We start from the raw sequence: 22,169 nt of genomic DNA, 5'->3' as shown, positions 1-22,169 counted from the left end.
CCCAGCATTCCTTGGGAACCTCTTACTCCATTTGTGTTTACCAGGATGGCAGGTCTCATAAGGCAGGCTTTCTGTTTAGCAGGAAAGACACTGCTCCCTTGATTTCCCCCCAGCTACCTCAGGCAAAGGGCATGTGGACCCTGATTAATTTAATATCTGCTCCAAGACCAACATTCCACTGATTATGATATAAAATCTGCTTGCTTCCCGCCAAACTGCTGCCCTCTATTCTCAAAGGCAGTCAGGAAGTTCGTTCCTCCAATGCTTCTTTCTGTCCATTGAGTAGTCCAGTTTTATGGTTTCTTCCAGCCCTTGCTTATGTAGACCAGCATGGAAAAGTATCAAGAGGTGGCCAAGTGTGGTAACAGAGAGACCCAGAGCAACGGTGACAAGAGTAGATGTCAAGATGCCGTGGGAACTGGGGTCCTTGCTCAACAGCAAATGTGAATTAGGGGAGACTCTGTCAACAACATGGGAAGTGACATTTTTACAGGACATTTTCACCTAGGAGTGAAGATGCAATGGAGGGGTAGAGGGGTCTCCTCTGAAGTAAAGGACAGGAGGCCCTGGAAGCTGTATCCTAGATGCTGCACCCAAAACCCTAATCACCCTGTAGCCAGGTAGAAGAACAGAAGCCAAGGTTACAAGCCACAAGAGAGTGAGCAGTCCGCCTGGGGGAGCCCACAGCTGCCTCAGGTTAAGTCAGATTTGGACATTTTTGTCAAGTTTTACACTGGACACCTCTGAGTTTGCTCTTTTTTTTCCCACCGTTGTTTTTCTTTCCCTTTTATTGTTATTTCTAGAAAAAGTTCCACTTGAAAAATCATGGTGTTTCAGTTGAACTAAGGGGAAAAGGGAATATTTATTGGGCATTTGTACTAGGGCCAGGAATGCCAGCCTAGGAAGTGTGTCCCAAATGCCGGTGTTCTTGTCATGCAGAACCTCTGGATCACCCCTCAGACACTGCTAGCTGAAGTAAAAGAGCAGATGGGCCCTTCCTTCAGCCTTCCTCTTGGGTCGTCCTATGGAGGACAATGCTCAGGCTCCTATTCTGCCACCAGGAACTTTCTGACCTCAGGGCAGCTTGTGACAGAGGCAGAGCAGAGACCTGAAGCCCAAAGCAGAGAAACAATAGGAAGAGACATAGCAGGGTCTATCAGTGTCATCCTCCACAACTGTCTTGACTATTTTTGTTAATTTTGCCCAAGACAAGGAGACTTTCTGGCCATCAAGACTTTCTTCCAGGATCACACAAATACAAAGACCCATGCTTTAAAGTCAACTTGTTACAACATTCCTACATAATGGTGGTTAGATTTAGATTAAACAGTACTTGCCAAGGACCACTACTGGTAAAGACCAGAGAACTTTCCTAGCCAATTACATATAAGCCGGGGATTGGCAAAGCAGAGCCCAGGCGCCAAACCTGGTTTAGCACCTTGGTCGGCAAGCTAAGAACAGTTTCCACAGAGGAAGCTTTGCAGTCAGTTTGATGACGGGGAAACAATTAATTTCAAATAAGCAAAATGTTATCGTCTCCAACTCAAATGCATTCATGTCCTAACTAGACCTGAGTTATAACAACTCAGTACTCGGGAATCAGTAACCCCAGGGCAGTCACACAGCAAGTGCTGAGCTTCCAGGCCTCACTTAGAAGTCCCAACCCTGGGATTAGTTTAATTGAGTGCCTTCTGCTCTGTGTCACTCACAGAGCCATGGCTAAAGTCCTCTTTGAAGACAAGTGTTTGTGGAGGGAAGCTCCTCTGGTTATATGCCCTGCGAAGAGCACCCACTCAGCCAGCACCTAAGGCAAGCAGCCTGGCACCCTTCGCCTGGCCAGAGCCTCCTCAGTCCTCACCTGTCCCTTCTTTCCTGTCATGCATGCAAAGCAAGCACTTTCAGAGGTCTCACTGTGTGCTATGACAAGATCACACACAGCACACATGTTCCCACCATTTAATCCCACCCTAGCCTGTGAAAGAGATGCTGCCTAGTCCCTGGTTTACCTATGAGCAAATTTCATTGAGAATGTTTAGCTCCTGGTACTAAACTCAGGCTGTTAGTCTCTAAATGTTTTCACTGAGAGAGAGAGAGAGAGAGAGAGAGAGAGAGAGAGAACACATGTGTGTATACTAGTTTCATTTCTGTTGCTGTGATAAAACTATCTTGTTAAAAAACCAACAATATTAGAGAGTAAACGGGTTTATTTGGCTTACAATTCCAGGTTACAGGCCAGGGAAGACAAGGCAGGAATTTAAAGCACCACATCTACAATCAAGAGCAGAGAGAAACTAAATGTATGGATCCTGGTTTGCTCTCAACTAATTTCGTCACTTACTCAGGACCCTTTGCTAGGGAATGGTGCTGCCCACAGGAGGCTAGGTCTTTCTATAAGAGATAAAAATCAAAACAACTCTTACCCTCCTATGAATGCCTAGAGACCACCAAATCTAGATAATTCCTATTTAAGATTCTTCTCCTGGTGATTATAGGTTGTGTCAAGTTGACAGTTAAAACAAACCAGCACAGTTCAAATGTGCATTTTCATGTGTACATGTGTGCACTACACAGGCCAGACAACAACCTCAGGTGGTTCACACACGGCATCGAAGATGTTTTATATTTTTAATGTATAAAAGATTTATTTTAGAAGCAAGATGGTAGGCACACGGATTATGGCAGCAGCAGTAAAATGGGTGATATCAAAAAGAACTTCTGGATGCATTTTTTTTCATTCCAAAATAGAGTTTTATCTAGAGTGAGTCACAAATCTACATATTCTTCTTTTCTGGATGACTACAACTGCAAAGCAAAGCTCACTTTGCCATCGGATGACAGCACATTAGTGTGCTACCACCTTCTGTGGGCATCCCACACAGACACACCAAACCCATCCTTCAACCAGATCTTTTTCATAATGATGAAGAAATGCATGAATACGTGCTAGACACCAAGTTAAAAGAAAAGAGTAAACAACTTGTGCCAGGACCCATGATAGAACAACTCAGCAAGGTGGTCCTCACCACAAAACATCACTAGCACCCGCACAGTTAACACAGACGTGATAAGGAACCGGATCCTCTAAAAGACAGATGACTGCCCTTGATTCTCTGAATTATCAAGAAAATTTTGCTTTATGTCTTTTATTTACCAACTGAGAAAAAGCAAATGGTGTGTATATTAAGATGTTATGTAGGAAAATAATAAAAATACCCTTCCACATGAAAAATAGTCAAAAATTTTTGTGTACACACATACATACATACACATGTACACACATGTGTGAGCACATTCGTGAGCACATGTGTGCATGTGTGTGTGTGTGTGTGTGTGTGTGTGTGTGTGTGTGTGTGTGTGTCAGTGCTCTTGGAAGCCAGAGATGTTGAATCCCTCTGCAGATTGAGCTACAGGAAGTTATAAGCCATCATGTAGGTATCAAGAAACAAATCAGCGTCCTCTGCAAAGTGCTCTTAACCACTGGGCCATCTGTCTAGCCTTATTCCAACCTTTTTGAAAACAAGGTCTCTTACTGGCCTGGAATTCACGGATTAGGCTAGGCTATCCCAAAGGTCTGCCTATCTCTGCCTTTGAACTCCATACTACAGGCAGCTACCACTCCCAGATTCCCTTTTTCCTAACATGCATTCTGGAGATTACATCCATGTTTTCACAGATGTGGGGCAAGCACTGACTGGGTTATTCCCCAGCCTTGAGCTCACACTTCAATGGCCAGTAGTCTCCACTTCCACTGAGGCCATGTCTTTGAGCTGCTGCCCTGATACTTGGGATAAGGCCGGAATTTGTGCTTCAGGCGCTGCTCGCTTTCCCGTGAATCCAGATGACACTGCCTGTGCCTCAGATGTCCTCCCACTGCTCCTGGCTTCTCTCTGGCATCCGTCTGTGCCCCTGTGTGTCAGGGTCACCAGATTGCACCCTTGTACCCAACTCTACTTAGAGCTCCACACACACAGTTTCTGACTGCACCTCACTCCAGCAATGGCTTCACTGACCCTGTGCCAAAGTGGCCATAACCATGTCCTTCGTTCCTACAGATTCAGGAGAGGCAATGGTCTACCCAAACCCAGAGCCTAGGCCAATTCTGACCCAGAGTGGCTCTCACGGCTAACTAGCCTCTGTCTCTAGTTAATGCTGATGCTGCCCAAACCCCGGGGGTAAGTTAATAGTGTCTCAACCCCATCCCCCCTCAGAAATCCAAAATCCAACCATTCCCCTTAACATCCCACGAGCAGTTCCTTCTCTACCACATGCCTCAAGAGCTGCTCCCTCGACTGCCCATGTGGCCACTTAAATGACAGCACCCCGAGTTTCCTCACCCCGTCAGCAATGTCAGCTGACACCAGTCCGCTCAGGCCTCATCATGCAGAGACTAGACAGAGACTTCTGGCAATCACTGTTCCCCTCACCTTCCGCTCGGGCCCCACATCCTTCCTTTGCTCAGCTGCTCCTCAGTCCTGGAGTGACCTCACCACCCTGAGTCTGGACCAGGGCCCTCTCCACCCTGAGCCCTCTCAGTACTCAGCCCTCACCTTCTGTGCTTGCAGTGAAGAAACCCAGAGGCATCCTTGCAGGCTGGCATCGTTACCAGAATCCCTGCCTAAGATAAGTAGACCATGCAGTTCCTTTAAGCCTTGGAAACTTTGTCCACCTCATACTCCAGGGAATAGCTGTTTTGCCTGAGTGACATGACCTTTCTGACCCAAGTGAACCCCAGAAACCCCAGCAGCAGATCAGCACCTCGAATTCCCTCTACAAGGAGCAACGCCATGGATGGCGCTTACACTAGGTTCTGAAGAACAGCGTTCTCACTCTTACCACCTCACCTTCTCATTCCCCAAAGTCCTCCTCTGTCCCTTCCACACTGGGAGCATGTGAGCATGGAGCCTAAGCATGCAAGACCCCTCAGAAGCCATTCATAGGGTCCTTGTCACAGAAGGCACATGTCATCCACAGTCTAGCCTCTTGAAGGACTACTCATCTGAGCAAGTAGGCAGGATAGAGCTAACAGAGTTAAGGGCTGATTCAGAGCCCTGTCCTGAACGCATGGGCACATGTACAGAGCTCATAGGCTGTCATTAGGGCAGGAGACATGATATTCTTCATAGAACCAACATCTTGGTGTCACACATGGGCTTGCTAAGCCTCAGTTGGCAGACTACCAAGCTGGTGTCAGTTAAGGAGGGGCCAGTGAGACGATCCAGCAAGGTGAGAACCACATTATAGAGACCTTTGAACCCCAGGATGAAACTAAACTCTTTCCCAGAAAGCCATTTGGTTTTGGTAACAAAGTCTTTCACAAAAGAATTCCATTGTTCCTTTAACCATCCAAATGAATTCTGCAGATGTAAGACTGAAATGTCATGGGTGAAAATGCAAGACCTTTGACTGAGGGGCCATTCTTCTTCCAGAGGGATCCCAGGAGGCAGAATAACACAGAGAAAACTAACCCATTACCCCGCCCATGCCCACAACACAGTTCTTAATCAAAAGAGAGAGTAGAGCAAGTTGTCAGTAAAGAAAAAAAATCACACCAGGAAATGTTATAAGTAGATATAAATAATAAACTATTTCAAAGTCTAAGATAGTTAAAATGAATTTATTGAACATACTTGGTGAGAGACATAATTTAAATTTTTTACTTATGTGCATTTGTGTGTGCTTGCTTGCCTATATGTTCAATACATGTGTGTTCAGATGCCCAGGAGATACCTGAGTGACATGGCCAGAAGAGCATGTCAGATGCCCTGAAACTTGAGTTACAGGCAGTATTAAGTACCTGATGGTGGATACTGGGAACTGACCTAGGACTCCTGGAAGAGCAGTTTGTGCTTTTAACCACTAAGCCATCTCTTTAGCCCCATCAGGAACATTATTAACAGATGAGAGTATTGAAGTCTTCTACCTTAAAGACAGCCCAATACTCCTGTTGTTGTGTATTCCCACCCCAACATGACTGAATCTCCCCTTGTTGAAGAAGTAGAAGTTCTCAAGGTCGAGTGATGTTCCTGGAAGCCAGGAGACCCTCACAGAGCAATGCCCAGTGGGGAGCCCAGTCTGAGATCCGGATCCAGATGCCGCTAACCAACATTCTATGGATCTCAATGTGGCTCTTTCAAGCCTGAGGTCACCTCAACCTCCTTGTAATTTTAAAACACAGATATGGTATGAGGTAAAACTATTCTTGAACATCTTGTCTCTTTAGTTTTTCAATGAAAAAAAAAAACTAAGGAAAAACATGAATTTTCCACCAGACCTTTCTGTCACAGGTATAAATCACCTAAAGCAGATTGCTCCCAAATCTTTTTTTTTGTTTTTTTTTTTGTTTTTTTTGCCAATTTAAATAGTTTTATTATTCCATGTTACTTGTTTTGGGTCCCTGTGGAACAATGCTATACCCTCTACTTTGACTTAATCGACCTCTTCAATGGTGGGGCCTGAAGAAGCACCACCAGATGGAGGAGCTCCTCCACCAGGGAAGCCACCAGGCATTCCTCCAGGCATGCCACCAGCACTCTGGTACAGCTTGGTGATGATAGGGTTGCAGACCTTCTCCAGTTCTTTCTGCTGATGCTCAAATTCTTCCTTCTCCGCAGTCTGGTTCTTATCCAGCCAGCTGATGATTTCATTGCACTTGTCAAGAATCTTCTGTTTGTCTTCATCATTGATCTTGCCTTGAAGTTTCTCATCCTCAACAGTTGCTTTCATGTTGAAAGCATAAGACTCCAGCGAGTTCTTAGAGGAAACCTTATCTCTCTGCTTCTCATCCTCAGCTTTGTATTTCTCAGCTTCTTGGACCATGCGCTCAATATCCTCCTTACTCAAGCGGCCCTTGTCATTGGTGATGGTGATCTTGTTCTCCTTTCCTGTGCTCTTATCTACAGCAGAAACATTGAGGATGCCATTGGCATCAATGTCAAAAGTAACCTCAATCTGAGGAACCCCACGGGGTGCTGGAGGTATGCCTGTGAGCTCAAACTTCCCAAGCAGGTTGTTGTCCTTGGTCATGGCCCTTTCACCTTCATACACCTGGATGAGTACACCTGGCTGGTTGTCAGAGTAGGTGGTGAAAGTCTGGGTCTGCTTGGTGGGAATGGTGGTATTGCGCTTGATAAGGACAGTCATGACTCCACCAGCAGTTTCAATCCCAAGGGAAAGAGGAGTGACATCCAAGAGCAGCAAATCCTGAACATTCTCAGACTTGTCTCCAGATAGAATGGCTGCCTGGACAGCTGCACCATAGGCAACAGCTTCCTCGGGGTTAATGCTCTTATTCAGCTCTTTTCCATTGTCTTGCAGAAGTTTCTGGATCTTGGGGATTCTGGTAGAACCACCCACCAGGACAATATCATGGATCTGTGACTTGTCTAGTTTGGCATCTCGAAGGGCCTTCTCTACAGGGTCCAGTGTGCCACGGAACAGGTCAGCATTCAACTCCTCAAATCGAGCACGGGTAATGGAGGTGTAGAAGTCAATTCCCTCATAGAGAGAATCAATCTCAATACTGGCCTGGGTGCTGGAGGAGAGGGTGCGCTTGGCCCGCTCACAGGCAGTGCGGAGACGCCTGACAGCTCTCTTGTTCTCACTGATGTCCTTCTTGTGCTTTCGCTTAAACTCAGCAATGAAATGGTTGACCATTCGGTTGTCAAAGTCTTCTCCGCCCAAGTGGGTGTCTCCAGCTGTTGATTTGACTTCAAAAATTCCATCCTCGATAGTGAGGATTGACACATCAAAAGTGCCACCTCCCAAGTCAAAAATGAGCACATTCCTTTCAGCCCCGACCTTCTTATCTAAGCCATAGGCAATAGCAGCAGCAGGTGGCTCATTGATAATTCGAAGTACGTTGAGGCCAGCAATAGTTCCAGCATCTTTTGTTGCCTGTCGCTGAGAGTCACTGAAGTAAGCTGGCACGGTGACCACTGCATTGGTAACAGTCTTTCCAAGGTAAGCTTCTGCAATTTCCTTCATTTTTGTCAGAACCATTGAAGACACTTCCTCAGGATAGAAACTTTTTGTCTCCCCTTTGTATTCGACTTGGACCTTGGGCCTGCCTGCGTCATTCACCACCATGAAGGACCAGTGCTTCATGTCAGACTGAACAACAGCATCATCGAACCTACGTCCGATCAGACGTTTGGCATCAAAAACTGTGTTGGTGGGGTTCATTGCAACCTGATTCTTGGCCGTATCCCCAATTAATCGTTCTGTGTCGGTGAAAGCAACATAGCTCGGCGTGGTGCAGTTACCCTGGTCATTGGCAATTATTTCCACCTTTCCATGCTGGAAGACACCCACACAGGAGTAGGTGGTGCCAAGATCAATGCCAACTGCAGGTCCCTTAGACATGGTTGCTTGCGTGTAGGCCCAGCTGTGCTGATGACGAGACCACACAGAGACCCCCGAGAGCTGGCTCCGCATTCAATGAGCGCTCCCAAATCTTAATGGTGAGAACACTCAAAAGAAGCCTGGCTCCTCACCCCACACTGCTGTATGGTGTGAGAAGTCAGCTCAGCAAGGAGCATCAGACGAACTCAATGTCAGAGTCTACCAACCTGATAGGGAAATTCCGCTCAAACCTACCTGTATTGAATGCTGCCATATATCTAAGAACAGCCACCAAAGCTTGTAGGACATCACAACTAGACATGCTGCTTAGCTCAATGCAGACAAGCACCATGCAGAGTCAGCAATGCCTTTCTAGCAAATTTTTTTTAAGTTTTTTTTCCCTCCATCTTTATTAACTTGAGAATTTATTTACATTTCGATTGTTATTCCCCTTCCCGGCTTCCGGGCCAACATCCCCCAACCCCTCCCCCTCCCCTTCAATATGAGTGTTCCCCTCCCCATCCTCCCCCCTTGCCGCCCTCTTCCCAACAGTCTAGTTCACTGGGGGTTCAGTCTTAGCAGGACCCAGGGCTTCCCCTTCCACTGGTGCTCTTACTAGGATATTCATTGCTACCTATGAGGTCAGAGTCCAGGGTCAGTCCATGTATAGTCTTTGGGTAGTGGCTTAGTCCCTGGAAGCTCTGGTTGGTTGGCATTGTTGTTCATATGGTGTCTCTAGCCCCTTCAAGCTCTTCCAGTCCTTTCTCTGAATCAAAGCAGGAAGAGACCGCTTGCTCTCTAGACACCATCTTTATAGCAAAAGTTAGTGAGATATGTTTGAGGTCCTCCCTGGGACACAGAGCTATCAGGCACCATGTATCCCATTCTGTGTAGCTAGGACAATCCCATCATCAGGGTGTTTGTGCAAAGAAGTGAGATGAGCCAGAACTCTGCACAGCACACTGACAGAGAGCAGGCTGTAGGGATGTGTGCAATAACGGGCTCCTGCCAGCTGTCTGAAATGAACAGAAGCTGGACAGTGATGTCAGCCTTTTCAGCACTGAAAAGCATCCAGGGGTAATCTGATAAAAGAGTCAAAATAAGAAGTTTAATTGACAGAAAGCTCATAGAATTTAATGGGGCATATGGCGCTGGCTTTGGATAACCTCTGAGAAAATGAGATCACTCATTGGCCAGCGGACCACTCGGGAGATCTTCCAACGCTATCTGAGGCTGAAAGGGGAGAAGTGAGGCAGGATACCAGGCAGCCCCACCAGGTGAGGGATGTGTAACTCGCAGCAGGAGGGGCGAGCACATTCTGCACTCGCTCGCTCGCTCGCTCGCTCGTTCTTTGGGTCTCTCAGCATTTGCCCTTTGTGCAGGAAAGAAGAAAGTGAGTGACAAGCAGACCAACTCTAGTCCCAAGAATCTTGGGGCCTTGTGATCAGAAACACAGAGCACTGTTGCCAGCAGTCCACCTCAAATCACCCAATTAGTTTCAGTTTCCTGTTTGGCAGCCTGGAAGGGACAAGCCAAGAACACCAAGATGCCATGGGCCTCTTCACATGCATGTAAACGTGTTGCTGCCTGTGACATGCTCTATCATGGGAGTCGTTAAGACTTCTCTGTCTTAACATTGTACGAAGGGTCTGTTCTCTTACAGACATTCATACACTACAGTTGATAGGAGATCCCTTCACTGTAGAGTCTACCATGAGCCAGGAACTATATGAAGTTCTCAGAATTGGACATGGAGGGTCTGGGTGCAAATTAGAGAAGGGTGTAGTCCTCACGGATGATTTCAACCTTCAACTTATCTCAGAGACAAATAGTTATGGGTATTGTAATGGCTAATCTTAGCTGTCAACTTGACTAAAGCCCACACCTATGAAGGATTTTCTTAATTGGATCTATCTCGGAGAGAAGACTCACCCTAAATCTGGATCGCTTGAAGTCAGAAGATATTGCCTAAATCAGGGCCACACCTGGTGGCAGGCCACATAAAAGGACATGAGAAAAGGAAGCTTCTGCTTTGGGGCTGCTTGCCCTCACTCTGTCAAATTTATCAGTCCTGTCCCTTAGGTATTTCTTCACTAATATTAGAACCTATTTCTTCAGGACTCTAGTTTAGACTGAAGACCAGCATTCCTCAGGACTCCAGCATTGTATCAGATGCTGGAAGACTGTTGAAAAATCCAGTCTCATGAACTTAACTTCCAAATCTTTGGCCTTTCTGTTGAGAGGAATTCTTTGTCGGTCTATCAGGGCTACAACCCATAAGCCATTCTAATAAATTTTCCAGATCCATAGCCTCTCTCTCTACCTGCCCCTCCCCATTCTGTTCCTTTTAGATAGACATGACAAATACAAAGCACAAACAGAGAGATATGCTACAGGCAGTGGAAGAGTCAGTACACAGAGCAGAAGACTGAGTGTGTGTAAGACTTTAGAAAGTCCAAATAGCTTCATACCCAACAAACACAGAGCCAGGAGAAGGTCCTGCCACAATGGTGGTATAAATATCTTCTCACTTCCACCACCATCTATCCACCCACACACATGTCGCACGAAGGGCTGCATGTTATAGACAATTGGTGCTCATGGTGGGAACTCTTAGCAAGTGCACTCTAGTATTTGACCCAGTGAGGGGACAGCATAGTGACCAGCAGGAGACAGAACATTGGCTCAGGAAGCTCTTCTGTGGCCATCACTCTTGTCAACCACCAAGTGAGAAATAGCAGCCAATGCAAGGCTGACTCTGGATCACAAAGCTGCAAAAACCAAGCAAGCAGAGAAGACCCAGCTGTTTTAGTCAAGAAACCCATTGAGTTGCATGAGCGATCGCAAGGATACATTCTCATATCCTGCTGCACACAGGACAGTCACGGGCCCTGGGGTAACCTTTCGACTCAATCCCTTTTTACAAGAATACATGATTTGTCAGAAATCTAACTTAGTCCAGATGACTCAGACTAGTGCTTTGTAAATATTTCTACTGAGGATCCCAAAAGATTTTGTGATTAATCTTGATTTTCAACTTGACAGGATCTAGACTCTTTGAAGAGATAGCATCAGGTGTGTCAGCCAGAGTTACACGAAGTGGGAAGACCCAACCTAAATGTGGGGACAGCATAGTTTTAAGGGTTGGGATTCTAGATCAAATAAAAAAGATAGAGTTTAGCACCACAGGGCCTGGGGGCGGGGGTAGCAGAGCAAGCCTGAGACAACCCTTGCCCTATGCCATGCAGCCCCAGATGGGCAGACCATGCCCAAGAAGACCTGGTGCCGCATAACATGATTGGGGAATAGCACTCCTGAGAACACTCCCGAGGTGACCCCAGATACCCAGAGGCCCCTGGAACCAATCAGATGAGCAAGTAAGTGGTGGAGAGAAGGAGGAGAAAGAGAAGCAAACGATGTGGGCACAATGAAGAGAGGCAGAACTGGAGACTCGAGGGTGGTTAGAAACAGCCTGATATGAGTAGGTGATAAGGACACCTAAGGCCATGGTGAGGTCCTACCACTGTGGGGCATGTCCGGGTGTGTGGATATGCAGTGGAGAGGGGTTGGTGGTGTGTGTGTGGGGGTGGGGAGAGGTGTCTGTTACCACAAAGGGCCAGGTGGACATGCCTAGTTTGGGCTGCTGCCTAGGGCCAAATTGATATCTGAGGTTATGTGCAGAGCTGTCTGCCCTCACCCCTCATCTGGAATCATGGGAGCTGATCCCAAAAGCATGAGAGCAGGAAAGCCGGCAGGCACTGCCCCTCACCTAGTGGCCCTGGTTCTTAGGTGAGCCAGCCCCAAGGGTGTGATCATGGGGGAACTGATCCTGTCACTTGTCTCTTGTGTGGTGGCATGGATGGGAGGGAAGTGTCCCCCAGTCCCCAACTCCTCACCACCTGGGAAAATGGGAGAGCTGGCCCCAGGGTCATCAGAGTGGAAGAGCTGGTTCTGCCCCTTTGGCTACAGCACTCAGGAGAGTAGGCTTCGCTTTCAAGGACAGGGGGTGGGGGATTGGGGAATGTGAGGTGGCCCTGAGGGTGTGAGCATTGGAGAGCTGGTACCACAACTTATTTGATGTGTGGTGCTTGGGTGAGGGAGAAATACCCTTCCTCCCCTGCCTCTCACCACCTGTAGCCATCAGGAGAGCTGCCCTCCAAGGTCATAAGAGCAGGAGAACTGGCCCTGCCCTTCACTGGCTGCAGCACTCTAGGGAGTAGGCCCTGCACCTCAACTGGGCAGCACAGTAGAGCTGGCCCTGCTGGTGAGAGTTCAGGTGAGCCAGCCCCAATGGCACGAGAATAGGAGAGCTGACCCTGCTTCTTGGCAGCTGCTGTGCTGCACTGAATAAGTTAGCCAGGTCAGTCCTGGAGAGCCTGCTCTGGTGGTGTGGGTATGGGAGAGGCAGTGGTCTGACCAGCTTAGGCCAAGATCCAGGGCTGTGAGTTGGCCCATTCCAACATCTGTCCCATCGATGAACTGTGGGAGCACATGAAGGGGCCAGCGCTGCAGGATCTCCATGACACAGGGCAACTACAGGATATCTCAGAGGATCATAGTGAGGATCCAATATTGATGGTGTAGCAGAAACCAGGGGTCTCAAACCAGACCAATGACTCATCGCAGTGAACATTAACAAGAAGTGTGGACAAAGGGTATACTGTGGGATACACTGTGACACACTATAGCTCCCACAAGATTATTTTTTCTTTTGGAGGAAAGGTTGCAAGGGAAGAGGACAGGTGCAAAGGGACAGGGAGATCAGTTTAAAGTTGAAAGAAAGAAAGAAAGAGAGAGAGAGAGAGAGAGAGAGAGAGAGAGAGAGAGAGAGAGAAGACTGAACACCAGTAGCCAGCACTTTCTCCTTTTTGATGGTAGATGAAATGTGGCCAGCTGCCTCTTGCTCCTACCACCATGCCTTTGCTGGGCTGTATTCCCTAGAACTGTAAGCCTCCATTCAATCAGACCCCCTTGTCACATCATCAGGTGAACATGTATGTAAAACAGGCACACAAACCTAGTTTCCACAATAATAAATGTCAAAAATAATTAAAACTATTCTTTGGTCTACATGTTACTTTGACATTTATTGATGGCTAAAGCAGATCTGAATACCAACGAGATGCATGTGTGTGTGTGTTTATCTTTACATAAAAGGATTAAACTGGGGCTGAATATTTCAGAAAAGCCTCAGCAGATAGAGCCCCATTTTTTAGAATGGATCAATGGTTCGATTTTCTAGCCGTCAGTGCTGAAACTCTGCTTCTCGTAAATACATAGTACAAAATAGCAGAAGTGTGTTTAAGGCCATGTCATCAAGTTGGAGACTGTGTCCTGAATCTAAGACAATGTTCACTTAATGCTTTTAATTTTATGAAACTCAAGAAAGCATCTAAAAGAGCAATTATTAAAATCAAATGCTCTAATAATACAATCCAAAGATAACTAATTTGATACTCATGTACTAAGGAATAATAGCAGAAAATACTTAAGGCCTTTGCTTTCTGTAATTAAACCATTATGTTTCTAGAAAAGTAGATGTTTCTTTGACAATTATGTTGCGTGTGTGTGTGTGTGTGTGTGTGTGTGTGTGTGTAAGAAGTGTGTAAGAGAGTGAGTGAACATGGGCACAAAGCATGCATACATTTGTGCTCTCGCCAGGGCCTGTGTATGTAAGTCTGAGGACAATGTTGGGCGTTGACTCTCTCTTTCCGCTGTGGGATCCAGGAACTAAACTCGGGCTGGCACAATAGCACTTTCATCCACGGAACCATCTCATTAGCCCAAGAGCAGAAAACTTTCTGTGAATAGCAAAAAAACTGTAATTCATAACAAACAAAAGTCCCAAACTGAGCTGATGTGTGTCAGTATTCATGACGCAGTGGCACCTGTGTGCTCAGAACCAGGGCTACAGCGAAGTCACGTCATGTGATGTAACACAGGCACATGTCGTCTGAAATACCTCAGATTAACTACATATTTAATGTTGAGTTAAACTTTGGTTATCACAAGTTCAGAAACTTTTAACTGTTAACATTTTTTTTCATAACTTTTACATGCAATTATGCTACCCCACGTGGGGTCCTGGTCACAGTTTAAAAAGCTAGGACTCCTTTTGTCTACTGATGTAACTGGGGTGGCCTTGCTCACAAGACAACGCTCACTCCAGCCACATCTCCACAGAGAGTGACCAGAGGGCCTGTAGGCTGCGTGACATTCCCACAGCTTACTACCAGGTACTGGACGAGCAGCCAGCCAGCTGTCTGTGGAGATCCAGATTCCAACCCCACACATCTGCTTTCCTAGCAGAGTAGGGAGGGGCAGAGTGTCTTCACAGTGAGGCAAGGGTAACAGCTCAGCTACAATGGACCAAAAGGTCTAATCACTTTTGGCCCCAAGCACCTTTTACATCAGCACATCAACTGATGCAAGTCACCTTTCCCATCATCATGGAACATGAAAGTCGCCATTTCCTCTTCTTTCTAGCCCAAATATCACTAGAAATACAACAAAGAGTATTTGGCTTGAGCACACTTCACATTTTATGAAATTCCCAAGAAATGTGATACACTAAGCTGACCCCATTTCAAAGGAAATAAAAAATTAATTCTGAAAAAGAAACATCTCAAAAGACCATGCAAAGAATAGCCAAAAAGCTAGCTCCCAGTCTTTGAAATGGATGATACAGGATTGAACTATTAAAAATTTATTGACTACCTTTGGAAGCATAATAATGCTGATATTGGAGAAATTAAGTGGGGAAGGAGGCAGTCAGGATTTTCATCCAAACCCTAACTTAATACAGTGGGGTTTTTTTCTATTCATTCTTACTAGAAGGCTGTCCTAAACCTCTGCCAAGTTCCTTGTGGTAAGGGGCCTCAGCCAGAGGCCTCCTGTCTCCACTCAGGCTGCATACATTGGGTTTATACTGAGTAAGGGAAAGAGTTGAATGGAGACACACAGAAACAAAGTAAGATCATGTCTGGAAGAGAGCCCTGTCTGTGTTCACAAGAGTGCCCTAAGACATGTACACATACACACATGGGCGCGCACACGCACATCCAAGCACTTAAATCTAGGCTCCACATACGAGAGCAGTAGCTAGGTTATGGAACCAATCTAGATGTCCGCCAACGGAAGAACAAATGGAGAAAATGTGATCCACAGACTCGCAGAATTTTACTCACCGGTACAGAAGAACGAAATGCTGCCATTTGCAGGAAAATGGATGGAGGTCATTACGGTAAATGACAGTCCTTTGTTTCAATAGAGAGAGATGTGAGCAAGAGTCAGTAACTCAGGGGTTAGGGATTTGGCTCAGTGGTAGAGCGCTTGCCTAGCAAGCGCAAGGCCCTAGGTTCGGTCCCCAGCTCCGAAAAAAAGAAAAGGAAAAAAAAAAAAAGAGTAACTCCAATGAGCCTCTGCCTCTTGTGGCAGAGGACTGTCAAGGCATGAGAGAAACATGTCAGCAGGGGCGTGGACTTTAGCTTCTGTAGTTGTTCTACAGTTGCCCCCCAAAACCCAGCATGTAAACCCAAGTTGCTGTCCTTGTGGAACCACCGCCTCCCTTTCTTTCCCCAAGACTGCCGTTTCTTTGAGGCTGTGTAGTATTTTGTGCCAATTGTAGGAGCCATAGATAGCTCAGGATTGTGAGTCTTTGCATGGAGTTATGCCCGCTTCCTAATTCTGAGTAACAAATGGCCACGAATTCAGCAGCTTAAAACAACATGTATGTGTCACACCTCACAGTTCCTATGGGCCCCCAGCCTGACCAAGCCTTCTTCTCAGGGTCTCCCTGGGCTGGAATCAAGCCTATGGGACTGTGGTCTCAGCTGAGGCTCGGGGTCCTCTTCCAGACTCGTGTGGTTGTTGGCAGATTTCATTTCCTTGCAGCTGTGGAGCTCGTGGTGCCTTGTAAGAGGGACCTCTAGATTTTACTAAGTGTTTTCCTCTGTTTAGGTCCATCCTGCCCAGTATCATCTTCCCTTTGAGAATCAACAAGTTGAGAAGCCTAACTCATCTGCAAAATCCGTTCCCCCTAGCCTGCTAATATAACCTCATCATGGCTCTAGGGCATTCACAACCCCAGCACTCTCTCAGGTCTGTTCTGCATTTAAGAGGAAAGGATTATACAGGTTGTGTATCAGGAGAGGCAATCTTCTGGGCCATCAGAATTCTGCTACAAACACCCCCACCTCTACTGCCTGCTAAGTTCACAATCCTTAGCAACTGGATTAATTACTTTTCTCATTGTTATAACTAGATATCCGATAACCCCCACTTAAGAGAAGCTGGGTTTATTTTGGCTTTCTCTCTGAGGGTACAGTCCATCATGGCTGAGAAGGTTTAGTGGGAGGAACAGGATACAGCTCATTACAATAAACCACAGCCAGGAAGCAGAGAAAAATGAATGGTGGTATTCAGACTGCTTCTTCCTCTTCAGTCAGTATAGGACCTCAGCCCATGGGATGGTGCCAACAACAGTCCCTCCTCAGTTAAACCCTCTGGTACCACCAGAGCTATGCTTCCACTGGTCATTAAGTTGACAATGGAGACCAGCCACAGTGCCACTTTCTTCTTGAGCTTGGTGGTACATCTTCATATTTCATAGTGTTCTGTGGTTTCTTCTTCCTTTATTTCACTTCTAAGTGACTGAGTCTTACAAAGCAATTCATTGTCTTAGCTTGGGTTTCACTGCTGTGGAAAGATACCATGACCAAGGCAACTCTTATAAAAACATTTAATTGGGGCTAAGTTAGAGGTTCAGAGGTTCAGTCCATTATCATCAAGGCAGGAGCATGGCAGTGTACAGGCAGGCATGGTGCAGCAGAGCTGAGAGTTGCACATCTTCATCCAAAGGCAAAGAGGAAAAGACTAGCTTCCAGGTATCGAGGAAGAGGGTCTTAAAGGCCACGCCCACAGTGACACACCCACTCCAAGGCTATCCCTCCAAATAGTGTCACTCCTTGAACCAACATATTCAAACCACTACAGCAATCAAGCAAAATCCAGTGTTGCATGGATCCATCAGCCTGTGTTTAACCTATTAAAGATTTTAATCATAGAAGAATTAGAGAGGGCAAACTGACAAAAATAATCAGTGAAATACAGAACGTTGAAGAGATCAATGTTAACGAAACCTTCTAGTTAAGATATGGAGGTGCTGAAGAAAGAAAGAAAATCTACAAAGGCGGGTGAGGGCCAGTGTAATGGCTGGCCTTAGAGGAATAGTCTTCAGGCACAGAGCTGATAAGTCATTCTGGTATGAGGACTAACGCATGGGATTTAACTGGGAGGAGACCTGCCCTGAGTGGGCACAGGACCTTGAAATGCATTGACTGTCTGAATGGAAAGTGGAGTTGGCTAAAGGCAGCGTGGAAGCTATGAGCAGCTATCTTTGCTGAGTGACTGGCTGTACCTGCCCCTGCTGCTGCCCACTGACCTCAGGTTCTAGCTGCTCTGCTCTCTCAACAAGAACTGGAACATTCAGTGGCTCTCTGGAAAAACCTCAGGCTTGATGCCAATGATGACTACTGAGGAGGCACACTCACTGGATTGGGCACTGTTAAAACATTACCCAGTAGCCACTGTAAGCCTCCCGCTTCCCCGCCCCTTATAATGATATATCAGCTGTGTCCTTGTAAAGACTCCTTATTAGACATTCACTGGGTAGAAACTCTTTAGACGATGTTGACAATGTGGCTGGATACAAGATAGGGAAGCCTCACCCTACCCCCAAACATAGTCTTGGCTGCAAGTCTTTCCTCATGGGGACTAACCATCTCTCTAGTCCGGCCTGGGCTGAACCAATAAACCCAAACCCCACGGTGTTTCTGAGCATACCCCTGAGTCTCAGTCCTCGGGTTCTGGAAGACGGGAAGCCTGCTCCTGGCTTGGTTACTGGCCTTGCCATATGTGATTTCCTGAATAGAAACTACGTGTACTTAACCTTTCAAATTTCTGAATCCTTTAAGAAGATTCTGTACAAACAATCACTTTTGAAGACAATGAGTCATCACCCTTGCCAGTGGCACGGATGGGCTCTACGTGACTTAACACAGCTGGCTTTCCTGGGAGCAGAAGTGGATAACAGTTGCTTGGAGACAGTCTAGGATCCTATAGCAACAGAGACAGAGACATAGCCCAAAGAGGAGGATGTGAGCAGCTCCACTTTCCTCCTTTCAGCCTTTCTATTTTACTTAGACCCTTACAGATAGAAGGGATTTACAAAGGTCAGTCAACAGCAGTTGACCCCAAGCTTAGTCGACCTGACAGGACACCTGGTCATGCCAGAGTATTTCCAAGGCAGCATAGCAAGTGCTATGACTAGGACATTTTTTCTTTTACTGGATAGTTTATTTATTTACATTTCAAATGTTACCCCCTTTCCCAATTTCACCTCTGGAAACTTCCCATCCCATCCTCTCCCTCTAATTCTATAAGGGTGTTCCCCCACCCACCCACCGATGCCTTCCTGCCTCCCCATTCTGGCATTCTCCTACACTGGGACATTGAGCCTTCACAGGACCAAGGACTTCTCCTCCCATTGACATCCAACAAGGTCATCGTCTGCTGCATTTGCAGCTAGAGCCATGGGTCCCTCCATGTGCACTCTTTGGTTGGAAGTTTAGTCCCTGGGAGCTCGGGGGTGGGAGGGTCTGGTTGGTTGAAATTGTTGTTCTCTCTATGGGGTTGCAAACCCCTTCAGCGCCTTCAGTCCTTTCTCTAACTCCTCCATTGTGGACCCTGTGCTCAGTCCAGTGGTTGGCTGTAAGCATCTGCCTCTGTATTTGGCAAACTCCAGCAGAGCCTCTCAGGAGACAGCTATATCAGGCTCCTGTCAGCATGCATTTCTTGGCATATCCAATAGTGTCTGGGTTTGGTGACTGTATATGGGATGGACCCCCAGGTGGGACAGTCTCTGGATGGCCTTTCCTTCAGTCTCTGCTCCACACTTTGTCTCCATATTTCCTCCTGTGAGTATTTTGCTCCCCCTTCTAAAAAGGACTGAAGCATCCAGACTTTAGTCTTCCCTTCTTCTTAAGCTTCATGTGGTCTGTGAATTGTATCTTGGGTAATCTGAGCTTTTGGGCTAATATCCACTTACCATGAATGTATACCATATATGTTTTTCTGTGATTAGGTTACCTCACTCAGGATGATATTTTCTAGTTCCATCCATTTGCCTAAGAATTTTATGAAGTCATTGTTTTTAGTAGCTGAGTAGTACTCCATAGTATAAATGTACCACATTTTCTGTATCCCCTCTGTTGAAGGACATCTCGGTTGTTTCCAGCTTCTGGCTATTATAAATAAGGCTGCTATGAACATAGTGGAGCATGTGTCCTTGTTATATGTTGGAGCATCTTTTGGGTATATGCCCAGGAGTGGTATGGTTGGGTCCTCAGGTAGTACTATATCCAGTTTTCTGAGAAACCACCAGATTGATTTCCAGAATGGTTGTACCAGTCTGCAATCCCACCAACAATGGAGGAGTGTTCCTCTTTCTCCACATCTTCGCTAGCATCTGCTGTCACATGAGTTTTTTATCTTAGTCATTCTGACTGGTTTAAGGTGGAATCTCACGGTTGTTTTGATTTGCATTTCCCTGATGAATAAGGATGTTGAACATTTCTTTAGGTGCTTCCCAGCCATTCGATATTCCTCAGTTAAGAATTCTTTGTTTAGCTCTGAACCCCATTTTTAATAGGGTTATTTAATTCTTTGGAGTCTAACTTCTTGAGTTCTTTGTATATATTGGATGTTAGCCCTCTATAAGATGTACAGTTGGTAAAGACCTTTCCCTAATCTGTTGGTTGCCATTTTTTCCTATTGACAGTGTCCTTTGCCTTACAGAAGCTTTGCAATTTTATGAGGTCCCATTTGTCGATTCTTGATCTTAGAGCATAAACCACTGATGCTCTATTCAGGAAATTTTCCCCTGTACCCATGTGTTCGAGGCTCTTCCCCACTTTCTCTTCTATTAGTTTCAGTGTATCTGGTTTTATACAGAGGTCCTTGATCCACTTGGACTTGAACTTTGTACAGGGCAATAAGAATGGATCGAACTGCATCCTTCTACATGCAGACTGCCAGTTGAACCAGCACCATTTGTTGAAAATGCTTTTTTTCCACTGAATGGTTTTAGCTCTTTTGTCAAAGATCAAGTGATCATAGGTGTGTGGGTTCATTTCTGGGTCTTCAATTCTATTTCATTGGTCTATCTGTCTGTCTCTGTACCAATACCATACAGATTTTATCACTATTGCTCTTGTCACAAACCTGTTTGAAATCAACTCTGCAACCTTTCTTAAAGTGCCTCCTAGCCCCTCATCTCCAAATATGTGGAGCTCCCGTGCCCTCCCTGCTGAGAGTGGCTGACAGACATCAGTAATTAGCTATGGCGCTTTTTCCTGCTGATGCTGGATGTGGCCTCAGAATCCTCAAAGACTGCTCCAGAATGGCACCACAGATCAGTTTGTGTTGGCAAGAGAAAGGAACTAATTTTCTAACTCTTGGAGCTTGTCTGCCATCAAAAATCGACTTTCCTGCAACTTCTACTTAACTGCTTCTAATCCATCTTTAAAAGCAAAAAGAAAAAAAAATCAGTCCCTTCTTCCAAAAACAACCACTTACTTAGCTAACTACATTTAAACTCATCCACTGATTAAATCCTAGTAGGCTTGAGGCCAGGCCCATGGATGGGGTTACCTGGGAAGGAAAGGAGCAAGCGGGTACATAATTCCAGAAGACTAAGGGGTCATGGAAGTGACAAAAATTACTGTGCAGCTGAGGAGCAAGAGAGCCCTATGCTCCCTGTGGGAAGTGTGCCCAGGAGAGAGTGAGCATTACCCTTGACAGAGTCTCATTGTGAGAAGGCAGGGAAAGAGGAGGTAGAGGAGGAAAGCAGCCATAAGGATGCTGAAATCTTACTCAAATAACCCCCAAACACACTGACCCTCCAGCACACACACAATGCTCCAACTTCACCCCTGTGAACATGATGCTCTGAGCATAAGGTTTATTTACACTTAGGCAAAGCCCCTCACCAAACACTGGGCAAGACAGGACAGACAATGCATATGGCTCATTCATTCAGACATCTATGAGATACTTACAAGGATGCTGGCTACCTAGGCTGGTGTACATCATTCTGTCACCAAAGAACTTGTCATCTGCTTCAAAGGCAGGAAAGTAACTGTCTCTCACATTAAAAAGTCTATGCAGTAGAGCCCACCTGACAAATAAACCATGTACAGCCCGTCCGGCAAACCATGACACACGAAATCAAGATATATACCGTCCTAAACTACTGATCCAGCAAATATATCAATCAGCGAGGGCTTTTAATCATTTGTCACACTCTAGGGACTGTGGTCTACCACATGTCAGTGATGTAAGTATCAAGACCAAGTTATATTCAGAATACCAAAACACCAGGGTCCAAGATGGTCTTCTTGGAATTACAATAGGTGAGCCCCACCTTGAAGGATAAGCAGAGTGCAGATGCTCAAGTCTGAACCCACAGCGGGGATAAACTAACAGCTCACAAGCTGAAGCAGAGAACAGAACCATCCTCAGAGTAGCAGACATTCATTCGTGATGGCCTGACAGACGCACTAGGGTACTGTTCTGGTGGGCTCTGCCTACATGGAAGGTCCTGGACTTCATGGGTGTCAAAGAAGAGGGGAACAATTGAAGACAGTAGCTGAGAAGAGCATATCAGCAAATATCTAACCATAAACCTGGATCTGTAATTCAAAGCTGTGTAAGAAGAAGACCACACACAAGGTCAAGTAATAAACAGCCAAGTGGGCACTCGCTGCGCT

The 22,169-nt window shown here is 46.1% G+C and overlaps 1 protein-coding gene and 3 pseudogenes across 7 annotated transcripts in view; 2 read left to right on the top strand and 2 right to left on the bottom strand.

Moving 5' to 3' along the window:
• LOC134482921 (glyceraldehyde-3-phosphate dehydrogenase-like) overlaps positions 1–7,756 on the top strand; it is a 63,634-nt pseudogene extending 55,878 nt beyond the window's left edge. The window contains exon 2 of the transcript XR_015642826.1: positions 6,305–7,756. The product of XR_015642826.1 is annotated as a glyceraldehyde-3-phosphate dehydrogenase-like, transcript variant X2 (transcript). The remainder of the gene's footprint in view (positions 1–6,304) is intronic.
• The window catches only part of Fhod3 (formin homology 2 domain containing 3), a 440,137-nt gene that overhangs the window by 206,749 nt on the left and 211,219 nt on the right, over positions 1–22,169 (bottom strand).
• Positions 2,676–3,096, top strand: LOC147999695 (large ribosomal subunit protein mL42-like; annotated as a pseudogene).
• On the bottom strand, positions 6,250–8,512 carry Hsc70-ps2 (heat shock cognate protein 70, pseudogene 2; annotated as a pseudogene).

This window comes from Rattus norvegicus, chromosome 18 (assembly GCF_021556685.1).
Source record: "Rattus norvegicus strain SHRSP/BbbUtx chromosome 18, alternate assembly SHRSP_T2T, whole genome shotgun sequence".
Taxonomy (NCBI): Eukaryota; Metazoa; Chordata; class Mammalia; order Rodentia; family Muridae; genus Rattus; species Rattus norvegicus.
Note: the sequence above shows the minus strand (reverse complement) of the source record. Positions and strands in the feature narration are given on the sequence as shown.